The sequence below is a fragment of the Dendropsophus ebraccatus genome, chromosome 8, assembly GCF_027789765.1.
Source record: "Dendropsophus ebraccatus isolate aDenEbr1 chromosome 8, aDenEbr1.pat, whole genome shotgun sequence".
Classification (NCBI taxonomy): domain Eukaryota; kingdom Metazoa; phylum Chordata; class Amphibia; order Anura; family Hylidae; genus Dendropsophus; species Dendropsophus ebraccatus.
Genome location: NC_091461.1, coordinates 119,704,192 through 119,719,661, shown reverse-complemented (window position 1 = coordinate 119,719,661; position 15,470 = coordinate 119,704,192). Strand labels below are relative to the sequence as shown.

Genomic DNA, 15,470 nt, shown 5'->3' with positions numbered 1-15,470 from the left:
ATACTGACCGAAGGGGCCACATAATATGGTGGTTTTGGTGGTCTCCGTACAGAAACCATCACTTTCCTAGGTCCTTCCCTGGAGGGATATTTGGCTAGCAATGTTTACTTATTGAGACTCGTAACGGAGGCTCTGCTGACTTTTTTGCATATAGGTACAGCATGGGATGCTATATGCAGTATCTTGTATCCTGACAACTTCGATAATTCTATCTATCTATCTATCTATCTATCTCCTATCTATCTATCTATCTATCTATCTATCTATCTCCTATCTATCTATCTATCTATCTATCTCCTATCTATCTATCTATCTATCTATCTATCTATCTATCTATCTATCTATCTATCTATCTCCTATCTATCTCCTACCTATCTATCTCCTATCTATCTATCTCCTATCTATCTATCTATCTATCTATCTATCTATCTATCTATCTATCTATCTACCTAATCCAAGGTGAGCCTATGCAGTAATGTTATCCTCCACTATAATAGACTTGTTATAAAGCCCATCATTTGATCACTCCTACTTATAAATGTAGCTTATTCTCCGCTGAGGAATCCGCCAGCCTCCTCCTGACCCTTCTGTCTTTGAAACTTCTTCCGCTCTCTCCAGGGATACGCTTTGATTTTTTGCAAAAATTCAATAGCACTCACCTAAAACACAAGTTGTTTGGAATCACGAAAATGCCACAAGATATTCTTCTTCATTCTTTTATTCTTGTGTTCTGAACATCTCTAAAATTCTATTACAGACCGGGATCTTCTGGTGGATTGCCATTTGTAACTATCACATAAAACTATAGAAATGACTTGTTACACTGGTCAGTGAACAAGCAGTAACAATATAAAGGGAATTACTGTACTGAGCATTGCAATCTACTGCTGGTATAACATAGGAATGTCATTGCAGTATGTACCGTTCTAGTGAGAGGTCTCTAGTGGTCATAGCTGGTATTGCAGCTTTTCCAATCTATAGTCCAATGAGACGGTTACCAGTATTATCAACTATAAAAGAAACATTGATTTCAATCGGATTGTGTTCCTAGGTGAAGGCTGTCTATATTATCAAATATTAACGAGACATTAAAGGCTATGGACACTTTGATGCTATTATTACATATGTTAGTGGATATCATGAGTTTAGTAAAAGTCTGCAGTCTGTGTTCTTCCATTCATGTCTGTGTGTCCTCTCTGTAATGTAAGGACTGTGTTTTTAGGAGTTTCCAAATTGCTCACAATCCCTGTGATTCTCCGCTGCAGACTGCCTTGTATCTGCTTTCCTCCCTATCTACTTTGAATGAAAAGCCCCTAGTGGTCAGAACTGGTATTGCAGCTGGTAAAGTACATTGCATCAAGGCTGGATTGTGTTGTGTTTTCTAAACTAATAGTTCAGTCATTTGCCATCAAGGATATTAAAGGGCTCTAAAGACTTTTCTATATACCATACTAGGCCCTTTTCAAACTTCAAGTTTGCACAGAACACTAAGCATTTAAACTATTTTCTATCAATCTTTTCTAATAGCAAGGAGTGCTCTTAAAGGGGCTATTTCAAATCAACTTGTGTCAGAAAGTTACAGTATACAGATTTGTAAATTACTTTTATTTCAAATTCTCAATTCTTACAGTACTTATCAGCTGCTGTATGTCCTGCAAGAAGTGTTGTATTCTTTCCAGTCTGACACAGTGCCACCTCTGCCCATGTCAGGAACTGTCTAGAGTAGCATCAAATCCCATAGAAAACCTCTCCTGCTCTGGACAATTCTTGACATGGACAGAGGTGGCAGCAGAGAGCACTGTGTCAAGCTGCAGAGTATACACCACTTCCTGCAGGGCATACAACAGCTGATAAGTACTGGATGACTTGAGTTTTTTTTTTAAATGAAGTAAATTACAACTTTATGACATCATCATTGCTTGAGTACCCCTTTAAAGAGTTGGCCCTCTTAATACTATACTGTCTCAGAGTTTCCAACTGTAAAATTCTTCATCAATCTTCAATTTCCCTGCAGCAACCCCAGAGGACAAATTAAGTATTACATCATTCTCATTGAAATGCATGAGCTCTCCCAGTCCTCCAGATCGGGGGGCGCCACATCTATAAACTCCGAATCCCCTTGCAAGATATTTGGCAAATGATTTTTTTTTTTTCAGAACAATTTTCTAAATCAGTCAAAAATTATACAATCCACGTTCGGAGTGGCCGGGCGTACAGGCTGCATGGGATTAAGGTGCGCTGTAATTTGATAAGGGCTAATTTGTTTCTGTCCGTATACTCAATGTAAAACATATTTCGATAATTCCGGTCGGAGCACATTTTGCCCCGGAGAAAAGAGCAACGGTTATCAGCATTAAAGCCAGATAAGAGGATGTTTGTATAATTCAGCAACATGTCAATCAGCCCCTAGATACAAATCAGACTTTATTAGTTCATTGGCGCGACTCACCAAAGGACACACGAGGAAACGTTTGTTCAGGAAAGAGGAGAACTGAAACGAATATTAAAGCTTTCAATTACACCTCCTGCCCTACTTTCAGTCGGAGTTTTGTGGCCTTGCCGCTCCGCCAGCCGATGTGCACTCATCCTCTTGGTATTTGCTTTAGATATGAAATCTGTAGCTCGGAATATGAGAAACAACCAAAACAAGATCCATTTAGTTGGTGAGCAATAAAACATGATTTACTAAGCCGCTCCTTTACACGGTGGATTTATAATGATATCCATCACCGTAAGCCGGAGCCGGTTCACTCCGTAGCCGGACTATTTAGTTGAAAAGGTCAAGTGATAGTAATTACAATCCGGATGATTGTTATGAGGTCCAATGGGATGAAAGGCTGCCGATCTGGAGCGCCACCGCTCCCTGGAACTGTCTTGCTTTTCAGTTAGTTCCCACGTTATGTGTGAAGATTATTAATGAGGAGGCAGTGATTAAAATTGATGGATGTGTTGCTGTTCTTAAAGGTTTTTTTTTTCTTTTCCTGATTTAAAGGGGTTAGCTTGTGCTTCAAAAACATGGCCACTTTCTTCCAGAGACAGCTCCTCTCTTGTCTCCAGTTCAGGTGTGGTTTGTAGTTAAGCTCCATTCACTTCAATGGAACCAAGTAGCAAAACCTGCACCCAAACTGGAGACGAGAGCGTTGCTGTCTCTGGAAGAAAGTGGCCATGCTTTTGTAGCACTGGATAACTCCTTTAAGCATACTTAAATAGAGCATACTGTGGATAGAGGACAAGTATAAGATCGCAGGAGGGTCAGAACTCTGTGCTCCCTAGGGATCTCTAGATTGGCACCCCGGCTCCTTTGTTTTGAATGGAGCCGTAGGTCGGCGCATAAACCGCAGCTCTATTCATTCTCTATACAGCTTTCAGCTTTTGTCAGTCGCTCCATACAGAATGGATGGAGCTATGGGTCACATGCTGACCCACGGCTCCATTGAAAACAAGGAAGCCGGGGGCGCCAGTCTCAAATTCCTAGGGCACAGAGGTCAGACCTATCACGTTCTCATACTTGTTCCCTATCCTGTGGATAGGAGACAAGTAAGCTTTAATTGGAAAATCCCTTTAAAAAGGATGGTATATAAAAGTACAAAATTCTTAAAGGGGTTTTCAAGGAAAAAAAAATTGATGGGGTAAGAAAATAACTGCCACCCTGCCAATCAGCTGTTCAGAGCCTACACTACACTAAATACAGAATGGAAGGGGTTGGCTTTTTTCCCACTAAACAGGGAGTAGAGCCCATTGCTATTGGCTCCTTTCTCGGTGGAGTGCAGATAACAAGCAGCTGATCAACATGGTGATGTCACTTCCTGGATAACATGGTGATGTCATGACCCGACTCCCAGAGCTGTGCGGGCTGTGGCTGCTGGAGAGGATGATGGCAGGGGGACACTGAGGGACACAGGGCACTGGAGGGACACTGAGCATCCCTCTGCAATCATCCTCTCCAGCAGCCACAGCCCGCACAGCTCTGGGAGTCGGGTCATGACATCACCATGTTATCCAGGAAGTGACATCACCATGTTTATCTAGGAAGTGACATCACCATGTTATCCAGAAAGTGACATCACCATATTTATCCAGGAAGTGACATCACCATGTTATCCAGGAAGTGACATCACCATGTTATCCAGGAAGTGACATCACCATGTTATCCAGGAAGTGACATCACCATGTTATCCAGGAAGTGACATCACCATGTTATCCAGAAAGTGACATCACCATGTTATCCAGAAAGTGACATCACCATGTTATCCAGAAAGTGAAATCACCATGTTATCCAGAAAGTGACATCATGTTATCCAGAAAGTGACATCACCATGTTATCCGGGAAGTGAAGCCTTGATGCAGTAGTTAGTGCAGAGGAAAAAATACTTTACAAAAATTTTCCGTAATAGGTGTATATTGGTGATTTGTATAACTTGGGGGGGGGGGGGGGGGGGCAATTCGATACATTAATAAAAATTGTCACTGGACTTCAATACAAAGTCACAGAATTATTCATCACACAAGACAAAAAAATTGCAAGTTGACTTTAAAATCTTTTAAAGCCAAAAAAGTTAAGACCGAAGATACGGGAGTGAAGGTGATGTCCTAAATTCACCTCGGTGTCCGTCCTCTCCTCCAGGGTGGCTGCTTCTCTCTCTGATACTTCCACCATTCAGGACAGGAAAATGCTTTTAGAATGAGAGGCCTGGAAAACACAGGAAAGCGGAGATCAATATGCAGTCAGGAGGTGCCGTTCCTGGCGGCTGGGTGTATGTTTTCACGTATGAGCCGCGGCAGGGAAGGGACTTACTGAGCTGTCCCCTCAGGGGAAGATGAAGCAGAATGAGAGTCCAGGTTTACACGGAGCTGGCAGTAACTGTCATCTGTCATTGGATCACACAGAACACTTTACACAATCTGCACCCAGGGACAGGCGGCAAAGCAAATCTCAAGCGGCTCGTACCAAGGATGAAGAAAATACACATTTACCACAGGGTGTTAGCATTTCGCTCTCACTTAAAGGGGTTGCCGGGTGCTGAAAATACTATATTAGCAAATTCTGAGTCCCTTGTTAAAGACTTCAAGTATGAGCTTAAAGGGGTACTCCAGATGAGGAAAAAAAAGTACTTTTTGAATCAACTAGCTCTTGAAAGTTATACAGATTTGTATATTACGTCAATTAAAAAATATCCAGTCTTCCAGTACTTAGCAGCCGCTGTATGTCCCGCAGGGAGTGGTGTATTCTTTTTCAGTCTAACACAGTGCTCTCTTCTGCCACTTCCCAGCAATATGGCCGCCCATTTAAAAACTCAACAAAACTTTTAATTTCGAGTTCTATTAAAGACATACAGTACATGCCGCCGGGATTTCCTCTGGGGATCTCCGTACGTGCATCTGTAACTGTGTGACACTACATGTGTTTGAATGTTCTGGCACGTTATCAATTATTAACATATGGATCACAAGTAAGTTACAATTACACTGTGTTTAAAGGGTTGAAGTGGTAACCAATAGAGATGCATACGTATATGTATCTCAAGAAAATTCAGGACTGCATTATAACTGCATATTAACTATTACTTGTATTTTTGCTTGTACATACAATGCCCTGATTTTTATATCCAATTCTTTCGGTCTATTCGGGTGTGCCAGGACCTCCAGCCTCTCATCTAAGTTTCAGCATTGTACAGAACAGTTCCTGAACTAGTTTTACCCTGGTTTTTATTTCTGTGCATCAGGCCAGTTTGAGTCTGGTCCTTGTTCCTCATTCCTCTTTTGGCTCTGACCCATCCCAAACCTGAGTAACAATGTAATGCTAGTGATACTGATCCTCCCCTGATGTCTATATATTACATGTTACCATTAGAGTAGACATTACACTGGGGAGAGCTGTCTGTGTCACTAGTGCTGCAACCTCCCCTGATGTCTATATAATACATGTTACCATTAGAATAGACATTACACTGGGGAGAGCTGTCTGTGTCACTAGTGCTGCAACCTCCCCTGATGTCTATATAATACATGTTACCATTAGAATAGACATTACACTGGGGAGAGCTGTCTGTGTCACTAGTGCTGCAGCCTCCCCTGATATCTATAGAATACATGTTACCCATAGAATAGTTATTACACTGGGGGAGCTGTCTGTGTCACTAGTGCTGCAGCCTCCCCTGATGTCATTATACATGTTACCATTAGAATATCCATTATACTAGAGGAGCTGTCTGCTTCACTAGTGCTGCAGCCTCCCCTGATGTCTATATACGTGTTACTATTAGAATATCCATTACACTGGGGAGAGCTGTCTGTGTCACTAGTGCTGCAGCTTCCCCTGATGTCTATATAATACATTTTACCCATAGAATAGTCATTACACTGTGGAAAGCTGTCTGTTTCACTAGCGCTGCAGCCTCCCCTGGTGTCTATATAATACATTTACCCATAGAATAGTCATTACACTGGGGAGAGCTGTCTGTGTCACTAGTGCTGCAGCCTCCCCTGATGTCATTATACGTGTTACCATTAGAATATCCATTATACTGGAGGAGCTGTCTGTTTCACTAGTGCTGCAGCCTCCCCTGATGTCTATATACATGTTACTATTAGAATATCCATCACACTGGGGAGAGCTGTCTGTGTCACTAGCACTGCAGCCTCCCCTGATGTCTATATAATACACTTTACTCATAGAATAGACATTACACTGGGGAGAGCTGTCTGTGTCACTAGTGCTGCAGCTTCCCCTGATGTCTATATAATACATTTTACCCATAGAATAGTCATTACACTGTGGAAAGCTGTCTGTTTCACTAGTGCTGCAACCTCCCCTGATGTCTATATAATACATTTTACCCATTAGAATAGACATTACACTGGGGAGAGCTGTCTGTGTCACTAGTGCTGCAGCCTCCCCTGATGTCATTATACGTGTTACCATTAGAATAGACATTACCCTGGAGGAGCTGTCTGTTTCACTAGTGCTACAGCCTCCCCTGATGTCTATATACGTGTTACTATTTGAATATCCATCACACTGGGGAGAGCTGTCTGTGTCACTAGTGCTGCAGCCTCCTCTGATGTCTATATAATACACTTTACCCATAGAATAGTAATTACACTGGGGAGAGCTGTCTGTGTCACTAGTGCTGCAGCCTCCTCTGATGTCTATATAATACACTTTACCCATAAAATAGTCATTACACTGGGGGAAGCAGTCTGTGTCACTAGTGCTGCAGCCTCCCCTGATGTCTGTATAATACATGTTACCATTTGAATAGACATTACACTGGGGGAAGCTGCCAGTGCCAGTAGTGCAGCTGTTGAACCTGTTGTCTGTTCTGTAATAATTTGTAAATCTGTTAGATCTGTCAGGTCTATACACCCCTCCCCCTCCCCCCCCCCCCCCACACACACCTGCTGTCTCTGTAGTATCTATTGCTGTATCGATTGCTGCCCTTATAATGTGAGGTTTGCTACATGTACTGTATATAATAACTATGTATAAGTAATGCCTAATGCAGGTGTTATATAACACAACAACTACATCTATTGTCACCACTGACCCCCTGTAGCTATGTGGTCACAATGCTCCTCATATAATTGCAGAATAAAGTGGCGCCCGGGGAAGCAAAGTGGATGGTGGAGTCAGCTGGCCGCGCTCTACCTGCCTCCATTTATACTAATAATACACTTATTAAACTAATATTTCCTTCATATAATCCTCTAAATACGGGAGAGGATGACAAACAATACTGAACATGAACAACTGAATGAGCATCTACATTACATGTTATACACAGAGTTAAAAGTCAAGCTTCCTTTTTTCAAGGGTCTTTTCTCATGTCAGGTAATGCTGTTCATCACAGTCCTCCCACCCTGCTCACACCCCTCCCGCAGCACTCCTGCTAATTTTCCATCCAAGGCTGCTGCAGAACATTGCACTATACAGCAGACTATCCCACCACACAACAATTTTTAAAAAGGTTTCTGTATTCACTGCCCCACCGTCTGCCTGTGGCATTGTTCAGCAAAAGGCAGCATGCTGTAAACCCACTGTAGTCTTCCCTAACTGTCCCAATAAAGATATATATCTGTGTATATGGCAGGAAGACGATGATAGACTGTAGGGGCTGATCAGGGAAATGATGCAGCCATGCTTCCTGTGACATCAGAGGGTGACGGGTTGTCTCAGGAGAGGAGCTGAGAAGCTGGAGACAATACACTTTGTGTAGTTCTTCTATTTCCGGAGAATACCCTTAAAGTGTCACTGTCGTTTTTTTGTTGTTTTTTTCCCCCCAGAAATCAATCGTCCAGGTGATTTTAAGATACTTTGTAATTGGTTTTATTAGGCAAATCTGCCATTATCTGCATTCAAAAAGTCTTTCCCCAGGTCCCCCCTCCCCCCTCTCTCTCATTCACTGCTCATTATCAGGAAATCTCAACTGGTTTACATCAGTCGAGCCCTGTGTAACCTATGGAGAGGGGGAGGGGGAAGGAGGGAGATTAGTCGGCAGCAGAGAGCAGAGAACAAAGGATTACACAGTGGGACCTGTGTGAAAGCCGGTGTTCAGAGGTCAAAGAGGTCAGTGCTGACTTCAGAGAAGATAGCCAGTGATGTAGCTGTAAATTAACTCTTTGTTGTCCTGTTTTGGTGCCTAATCTCCCTCCACCCCTCCCCTCTCCATAGAGAACAATGAAGACAGGGGGGAGAACTTCAAACTGCTTTTTCATGATAAAATGTTTTTTTTTGGCTAATAAACCCAATTACAAAGTTTCTTAACATCCCCTGTACTATCTAGCTTCTTGGAAGATAAAAAAAAAAATCCATCAAATATTCATGCTGTGGCTGTCCAGCTGTTGCAAAACTACAATTCCCATCATGCCTGGACAGGTATGATGGGAATTGTAGTTTTGCAACAGCTAGACAGCCCCAGGTTGGGGGGAACCCTGCTCTACACCAAGCAACATACCACCCAGCACAACCAATTCAGCACCATGGACAGAGAATGGGAGACGGAGAACAATGGCTTTATTGCTGGTTCATTACTGGTGCTAAGAAAAGAGCAAGAAATCCCATTCATTAAGAGGGAGCGAGGAATAGCTCAGGACTACCATCCTGTCACTTGGATAGAGCCCAATTTTAGGTGTTATTATTACTGTGACTGCAGGTCTGTAGAGCAGCATGAGGTCCTGAGTAACTGGGCTGAAAAGTGACAACCTCCTATGGTGCCATTTTTCTCTATACCTAGGACTATGATGTTTTTCTTTCCCTTCTCAGAATTCAAAGAGAAAAAAAAAAAGTTCTGGTTGCCTGAGCTCCCCTTAAATTGTGCAGCTATTGTTCAGGAATTTTACTGGGATTATTTTAATTGCTTTAATAATGTATTTATGCCCGGGTCCTGACTTTGCATTGTTTGCTATTTATTGGAGGCCCCCGATGCATATGGAAATTCATTCTCCAGTAAATAAATAAATAAAAAATTCTCTAAATAAGGCCTGTAATGTCCATGGGGGTCCAGCAAGCATTGCAGGAAATTTATGGTATTACATTGCATGCATAGAAGGAAAACTTATTGCTTTTTATGCCTTGTTTTATAGTTTTTTTTAATGTCTAAATAAATACAGTTTCAGTTACAGGGTAATGGGAACATATGGTTACTGTCAGACCTTTACCGTTGAAAACGTATGGTCTTGGACTGGGTGGTAGCAGGCTGGTATTATTAGGCTGGCAATAAAATAAATGGCCTTTGTCACCCTGGTAATGCCAGGCTGTTACTGATTAGTTTTATATCTGGATATCAAAGGGGGAAAATTCCCAGGGCAAGGCACAGTAAGCTGGAGATGCATAGAGCATTCCTAGCTTACTGTATAAACAGGTTTAGTTGAAACAAACTGCTTGAGGTTCGTGTCCATGATGTCCTTTTTTTTTTTTTTTTTTTTTTTAATTAAAGGGGTTATTCACCCCCAAAAATATTTTATCAACTGGTGCCACAGATTTGTAATTTACTTCTATTAAAAAATCTTAAGTCTTCCAGTACTTAGCAGCTGCTGTATGCCCTACAGGACATGGTATTCTTTACAGTCTGGAAAGTAGTAGAGGTTTTCTATGGGGATTTGATGATGCTCTGGACAGTTCCTGACATGGACAGAGGTGAGAGCACTGTATCAGACTGGAAAGAAAACACCACTTCCTACAGGACATTCAGCAGCTGATAAGTACTGGGAGACTGATTTTTTTTTTTAAAGAAATAAATTGGAAATCTATATAACTTTCTGGCACCAGTTACAACGCATGACCCGCAGCTCTATTCATTCCTATGGAGGTGCTGGAAAGAGCCGAGTACAGCGCTCCTCTGCCTTATCCGGCTCTTTATGTCGCTCCGTAGGAATGAATAGAGCTGTGGGTCATGTGACGTACTGTCATGTGACGGCTCTATTCTATTCATATTACAGAAGCTGTGGGCCCGATACAGAGATCAGAGGGGGGGTACAGAGGTCGGACCCCTGTGATCTCCTACTTTTCTGCTATCCTGTGGTTAGAGAAAATATAGATTTTCTTGGAATACCCCTTTAACATATTATGCCGCTAGCAACCAATCAGATTCCACCTTTCATTTTCCAAAGAGTCTTTGAGGAATGAGAGGTGGAATCTGACTGGTTGCTAGGGGCGACTGAGCCAGTTTCACTTTACACCATAGTGTGCTGCAATGCCTCCTGTGCACCATATTACAGGTTACAATGCTCAGGTGTGCATGAGACCTTATTACTATTACATACAGGTATACAGGTATTAGGACAATGAAACACTGGGGGGCAGACTTCAGGCCGTAAATGCATTTGCACACCTGCAAGCTGCACCCCCAGATTGTTATACCACAAATGGACTAGAATAACCTGTAATTAGGACGTCGCCCTCATGCACATAGGACGGGCGCTCGGGCGCGCTGCGGTGTGGTTGTTATGACAACACTCCATCCTCCTGGTAAAGAGCAGCTCCAGCCAGCAGTGATCTTATAATCTAGAATGTCACCTGATACACCCAGCTCCCGGCCATTTAATAAAAAATCTAAATGCCATCAGGTCGTAGCTTAAAGGAACGGCCCCTTTAAAAAGCCAATTTGGCCTCACAGCAAAGAAATGATATCCTTCTGCAAATAAAAGGTTAGTCAGCATTAATGGGAGATAATAAATATGTGTGCGGCTCCGGCCGAGGACGAGAGGAGAGAAGACATCAGCAACGGCCGAGAGATCAACGCTATACAAACACTGAGATGTATTCATAGAAAATATCCCATCTATACATGTATTACCAGCAGAGAACAGTATTACAGCAGCTGTCACATCTATCTATCTATCTATCTATCTATCTATCTATCTATCTATCTCCTATCTATCTATCTATCTATCTATCTATCTCCTATCTATCTATCTATCTATCTATCTATCTATCTATCTATCTCCTATCTATCTATCTATCTATCTATCTCCTATCTATCTATCTATCTATCTATCTATCTATCTATCTATCTATCTCCTATCTATCTATCTATCTATCTATCTCCTATCTATCTATCTCCTATCTATCTATCTATCTATCTATCTATCTATCTCCTATCTATCTATCTCCTATCTATCTATCTCCTATCTATCTATCTATCTATCTATCTATCTATCTATCTATCTATCTATCTCCTATCTATCTATCTATCTATCTATCTATCTATCTATCTATCTCCTATCTATCTATCTATCTATCTATCTCCTATCTATCTATCTCCTATCTATCTATCTATCTATCTATCTATCTATCTATCTATCTATCTATCTATCTATCTATCTATCTATCTCCTATCTATCTATCATCTATCTCCTATCTATCTATCTATCTATCTGTCTATCTCCTATCTATCTATCTATCTATCTATCTATCTATCTATCTATCTATCTATCTATCTTGCATGGTGTAGACTGACAATATTTCCAGGACAGTCCAGGAAATTGTAGTTGAACTGAGCATGTGTGACCACTAATACTATAAGGTGGTCGAAACCTATGATAACAGATCAGGTGCATGGGGTATTGTAGTTGGGGTAGAGTATCCTAAACAGGAGATTTCCAAAATAAATGTTTAAAGTGTCACTGTTGTTTGAAATTTTTTGCAGAAATCAATAGTCCAGGTGATTTTAAGAAACTTTGTAATTGGGTTTATTAGCCGAAAAATGCATTTTATCATGAAAAAGCAGTTTGAAGTTCTCCCCCCTGTCTTCATTGTTCTCTATGGAGAGGGGAGGGGTGGAGGGAGATGAGGCACCAAAACAGGACAACAAAGAGTTAATTTACAGCTACATCACCTCTGAAGTCAGCACTGACCTCTCTGACCTCTGAATGCCGGCTTTCACATAAGTCCCACTGTGTAATCCTTTGTTCTCTGCTCTCTGCTGCCTACTAATCTCCCTCCTCCCCCCTCCCCTCAGGTTACACAGGGCCCGACTGATGTAAACCAGTTGAGATTTCCTGATAATGAGCAGTGAATGAGAGAGAGGAGGAAGGGGGGGGGGGGGGGCTGGGGAAAGTCTTTTTGAATGCAGATAATGGCAGATTTGCCTAATAAACCCAATTACAAAGATTTTAAAATTGTCTGTACTATTGATTTCTGCAAAAAAAAAAATAATAATGAAACGACAGTCACACTTTAATTTTGCACAATTCATCAGTTCCATAGATATATCCTCGTGGGAAAGGCTCATTAAAGGGATAGTTCACCCAAAATTTGTAATTGACTTCTATTATAAAATCTCCAGTTCTCCAATACTTTTCAGCTGCAGTATGTCCCGCAGGAAGTAATGTTTTCTCTCCGATCGGACACAGTACGCTCTGCTGCCACCCGTGTCCATGTCAGGAACTGTCCAGAGCAGGAGAGGTTTTCTATGGGGATTTGCTGCTGCTCTGGACAATTCCTGACATGGACAGAGGTGGCAGCAGAGAGCACTGTGTCAGACTGGAGAGAATGCACCACTCCCTGCAGGACATACAGCAGCTGATAAGTACTGGAAGAATTGAGATTTTTTTTTTTAATAGAAGTAAATTACAAATCTCTGGCACTTTCTGGCACCAGTTGATTTGTAAGATTTTTTTTTTAGTTGAACCCCCCCTTCCACGACCTAACACACACTTGCAATAGGATCCCCCCCCCCTCATACCTTATTCTTCTTCTATCGCCCCTATAGTTTTTTTGTTTTTTTTCTCCTGTCGTTTGGTGTATTCCTTACTGTTCATCGCTGGCTTTCTGATTCAACTTAAGACGCTGATGACTTAGGATAAATGGCTTGTGGTGGTCTGGTGTGTACACAACACATTACGGCACAGACTGCCCTCTTCTCCCCGGTCCCCTCCTAATTGGCAGACCAATTAATCCGCTCATCTGTGAGCAAATAATGTATTAGGCTAACTACCTTCCATTTGCCGCAGCCATTCTCCGAGGTAACATAATCGTGGTCTTGTTTATCTCTTGCCCTGAAACACACTACGACGCCTCGGCAGTATCAAAGGTCAATTAGTGGACAAATTAAGCTATTATTAGCCGGTAACAAGGGTGACTGGCATCATTACCCTTCCTGTTTACCAGCAAACTGTTATTTTAATACAAGGAGCGGCTAATAAATCAGCGCATCTGCTCCACTTCCCTCTCCGCTTTTTTTTGTTTTTTGTAAATGATATTAAATGGGCGCCGGCAGCTGCCAAATTCCCATAACCTGGCGGTAATGAGGGGCGGTCACACCAGCCGGTGATGCAGTTTGCATTGATCGGGGAACGCGGAGGGAACAGGTCTTGGGGCGGCTTTGCTTCTTCTTAACACCATTGGGATTGTTATTCATGGACAGATGGAGGAAATCCGTGTGCGGCGGGACCACTGTGACCTAAATTTAGAAGAAATTTGGGAATAGAATTTGAAAATTTGACCTCGGGGAGGTTGACGTAAAGGAATCGCCTACAAACTTGCGGAAAAATTACAACTAGTTCAATTAATGGCTGTTTCGCCATGGGATGGACGTTAGAGATTGTAAATGAGTCAACTGTATTTAATAGCATTAATGTGATAGAGGAACGTTGTACATTAGGGACCCCCAATTGGAACAGAAAGCTTTTACAAAAAAAAAAGTCTCTTCTCAAAAGCCTCAGAACATCAATGTTTATGCTCACAGCCTATAAAGTTTTATTATGCACCATGTAATACCTCCTCTCACCTGTGGTGGCACTGCAAAAGAATTAAAGGGGTTGTTAACAAAAAAAAAAAACCTTTCAAATCAAGTGCCAAAAATTTGTAATTTACTTCTATTAAAAATCTGAAGTCCTCTAGTACTTATCAGCTGCTGTATGTCCTGCAGGAAGTGGTGTATTCTCTACAGTCTGACACAGTGTTCTGTGCCGCCACCTCTGTCCATATAAGGAACTGTTCAGAGCAGTAGCAAATCTCCATAGAAAACATCTCCTGCACTACAGAAAGAATACACCACTTCCTGCAGGACATACAGCAGCTGATAAGTGCTGAAAGACTTCTTTTTAATAGAAGTAAATTACAAATCTCTGGCACTTTCTGGCACCATTTGATCTGAAAGATTTTTTTTTTTGTAAACCACCGCTTTCTACCAAGAATAAGTCATCGAGGGGGCCCTACGACTTTGACGTTATATTTAGGGGACGCTCCCAACAATAAAAGAAAGATGTCCGGTGATGGAGATTACCATCTTGCTGGGGAATACTATAATCTTGCAATCTACTTTATAAGCAGCAGTTTTTAACTCTAGTCTAGAAGGTAAAGGTATCCTTCGGACACCTTTGACATAGAAAAAAATTATTGTATACAAAATTTGAGCCTCCAATCTTATTTCCTTCATTCATTGTCAGACCCCCTGATATATAGTCTTCAACTTGTTACTAAGGTTTATTTCTTCTTCTGGAGGTGTAATCTATGTGTTTCCATGACTGCTTTGCTTTCTATTGTACACTGCCTTGTGTGTGCTTTCTCCCCATCTACAGCCAGTGTGAGCTGTCCTCCATGTAGGTGCTCCTTACTCTCCACACACTTTTCTAACCAAGATATTGGACAGATGCAGATTTGGGTGTAGCGCAAGAACGGCAAATAGAGCCTGTGGGTCAGATCAGGGCTCACTCCATCACCCCGACTCACTCCATCACCATGACTCACTCCATCACCAGGGCTCACTCCATCACCGTGACTCACTCCATCACCAGGACTCACTCCATCACCCTGACTCACTCCATCACCAGGACTCACTCCATCACCCTGACTCACTCCATCACCAGGACTCACTCCATCACCAGGGCTCACTCCATCACCAGGGCTCACTCCATCACCCTGACTCACTCCATCACCCTGACTCACTCCATCACCCTGACGTGTCAAAATTTATAACATTTAAACTAACCTATAATTTTTTTAAGTTGACTTTTACTGATGTTTCTGT

General features: G+C 41.9%; 1 protein-coding gene across 3 annotated transcripts in view; it reads left to right on the top strand.

Annotated features, from left to right (window-relative positions):
- LOC138799868 (cytosolic carboxypeptidase 6-like) overlaps positions 1-15,470 on the top strand; it is a 291,975-nt gene that overhangs the window by 75,608 nt on the left and 200,897 nt on the right. Inside the window, exon 1 of one of the 3 annotated variants that reach the window (XM_069981584.1) lies at positions 2,159-2,233. The exons of 1 other annotated variant lie outside the window; for it this stretch is intronic. The gene's annotated coding sequence lies outside the window, so the exon portion shown is untranslated. Of the gene's footprint in view, positions 1-2,158; positions 2,234-10,758; positions 11,146-15,470 lie in introns of those variants that run through there. One more of the 3 variants, XM_069981582.1, reaches the window with a different exon arrangement.